Source organism: Nelumbo lutea, chromosome 4, assembly GCF_056320005.1.
Source record: "Nelumbo lutea isolate HS-2025 chromosome 4, American lotus-T2T, whole genome shotgun sequence".
NCBI classification, from domain to species: domain Eukaryota; kingdom Viridiplantae; phylum Streptophyta; class Magnoliopsida; order Proteales; family Nelumbonaceae; genus Nelumbo; species Nelumbo lutea.
The window spans coordinates 33,765,079-33,768,145 of record NC_142687.1 but is presented as its reverse complement, the minus strand read 5'-3'; positions in this window follow the sequence as shown (position 1 = coordinate 33,768,145).

The window sequence follows — 3,067 nt, the reverse complement described above, 5'->3', positions numbered from 1 at the left end:
CTTTCAATTTCAACTAAAACTGAATCACTGTATTATTTATATTAACTTGCGAATAATGCACAAGTGAAACAAATGCGTGGAAAGAAGCGAAGACTGAGTGAGCTCTCCAAAGAAGATATTCGTCGTTTGTGAGCTTCAGTGGCAAGGTTTTGCTGGGATTTACAAAATGATAAGATACAAGAACCAAGATGGACCGGAACTGTTTAGAGTCATGTGCTATCAGATCCAACTAATAGAGAATTGCAGTATGGACAGCAGAGCGTATCAAAACCCTCTGGTCATGTCTTAGAAGAAGAAAGTAAACATCTTAACCATGGTTTTTAAAACCGACCCGGTCAGAGGTCCGGTTACCAGGTCGAAGGGTCTGGCCGTTCAAACTGAATGGTCGGCCATTCTGACGAAAAAAAAAATTAAAAAAAAAAAAAGAGAACTGATCAAAACTGTTCAAACGGTTTGAATGGTTAACTGCCCGGGTCAGCGGTTTGCTGACCAAAATCAACGGTTTTTATGGAAAATTCGGTTTTGGAGAAAACCGGAACCGGTCACCTGACCGCTCTCGGTTTTTCTGGTCCGACCGTTTGGTCTGGTCTGGTTCTAAAAACCATGATCTTAACTTGATCAAAGCAAATTGATTTGGTTTACACTTGCCGTGCTACTTGCAAATTTGGACTCTTAATGGGTCACCCTTAATCATAACAGTGAAATTTGAAAAGTAGGTCTTTGCCAGGTTAAGAAAGGTAGCTAGAATACAGGCCAAACCAGTTATATTTCTTGGGGTCCACAGAAAGGTTTACTTAGTTGCAATCAAGTCCAACCAGCGGAAGATCTTCGCCCGTCAAGCTCTAGGTATGTTCGTCAGTCCATGTCCAACTTTAGCCATGACTCATGCTACACACACTCACATGATGCTAAAACATACATTGCTAGTAGACCTGTTCATGGGCCGGGCCAGGCTGGGCTTTTGCTCATCATTAATGGAAATACGCTAGGCCCGAGCCCGAGCCTGGCCCGACCAATGGGCTTATGACTTGGGCCTGAGCCCGGCCCTGATAAAAAGCCCGAAGCCCAACCTAATAAAAAAAATTACAATTTTCCCTATTCAAATTAGAATTAAAAATTCAGATGGTTTTTTTTTCCTATTTAAATGAACAATGAGCCTACAAGATGGTTTTTTTCCCTTTCTTTTACATTTTAAAACATAGTTTTACATTCTTAAATCAACAAATTTATTCAAATGGACATAATCACATAACCCATTTTTAAGTTTAATTTTAGGTCGGGCCGGGCCGGGCTATTTTGACAAAACCCGAGCCTGGCTCGAATTTATTGCGGGCCGGACTTTTTGGCCCGAATTTAAGCCCGCAGGCCTATAAACATGTTCAAGTCCATCCAGGGGGCGGGGGCCGGCCCGTCGGGCCACCTGGCCCATGAACAAGTCTAATTTCTAGTCAATTTACTCCATCTTTTTTATTTTAGAATTGAACCATCCATCAACTTTCGGCGTATGAGAATATCATATACTGTTCCATGCGGAATATGTAACTATGGTCATTGTCTTAGGCCATGTTTGGGAGTGCTTATTGATGTAGGCGCACATGGCAAGGCCTAGGATTGCGTCACGTGGCATCGGTCGGATGAGATCCTGGCTGTCCACCTCTAACTGCCTCCAACTACTTCATGGCAAGGTCAAGTATGAAAGGGGGTGCCTAGCTCAAGGCAAACACAAATCCATATTGCTCACTCTTGCTCTCTTGCATTTTTGCTCTCGAGTGACGTCGTTTGAGCCCTCGTCTCAAGCCTGGTCTGACCTCTCCTAATCACTTGACTAACTTGACTATCAAAGTCTCCACCCCTGGGATAACACCTGGAGCCTCTGACGTGTGCCCTTGGCCCCACCCTTGGCAGCAACACTATGCTAAAAATAAATGCTTAAAAACAAGTGCTTATTCGAATAAGCACTTATTTTCATTTGGCATCCAACCTTTTAAGTGCTTATTTTCTTTTAAACAAGCACTTATTTCATATTGGATGTTTGGTAGTCTTTTTCTCCAATAAGCACTTGAATAAACATTAATGACTATTTTATCCTTCATTTTCTTTCAAATTTTCAAAACATACCCTTATGAAAATACTTTTATTAAATTACTTTTATAAAAGCACTTTTATAGAAGTACTTTCATGGAAGTACTACTATAAAATCACTTTTATGAAAGAACTTTTACGAAAGTACTTTTGTGAAAGTATTTTTATAAAAATACTTTTATTAAGCACTTTTATGAAAGTACTTTTATAAAATTAAACTAGGGATAATTTTATAAGTGGTACTTTAAAATCCAACTAGGGATAATTTTGGAAAAAATGAATAAGTGCTTATACAAAAAAGTTGAAAATTTGAGCTTAAAATATAAGCCATTGTTTTTAAAATAAGCACTTACTTTGGGCTTATTTCTCAAATACCAATACGTGCATAGTGGTGTGGTCCCAACCGAAATAAGCACTTATTTTTAAGCACTCTCAAACATGGCCTTAATGTTAATAATCAATACTCTCCTAGTCTCCTAGTCCCCCCCGTCCATGATCAAGCATTTAAATCCCAATAAATAACCTTCTTAATTTTACTATTGCCACCCCTGTCACTCTTTTGAAACATTTAGCAGTTGAAGTGGTTTAGTTCAAGGTTCAAAGTATCGACACATTGGCCCGTATTGGCCGATACGTATCATTTTGGGACCCCTCCAATATGCCCTTACAGTGGATGTTATCGGAGGTCTGACCGGTTTAGAGGGTAGAGGAGATCTAAACCGCCCCCCCTTGAACTGGTAGCAAAAAAAAAATAAAAAAAAAGCTCCAAAATGTGTATCGGTTCACCCGATACGCCTCTATTGACGTATCGAGCATATCGATATTTTGAACGAGGTATGTGGCATTCGGCTCAACCATATTTTCCTCTTCTGAATCTTAATTCAAAACTGTGTTATAACTTATAACATAACTCAGATCGATACAATGAATGATAATCCTATTTTGAGTAATTTTTTCCTTGTTTTTTATGTTTTCTTGTTTCAAG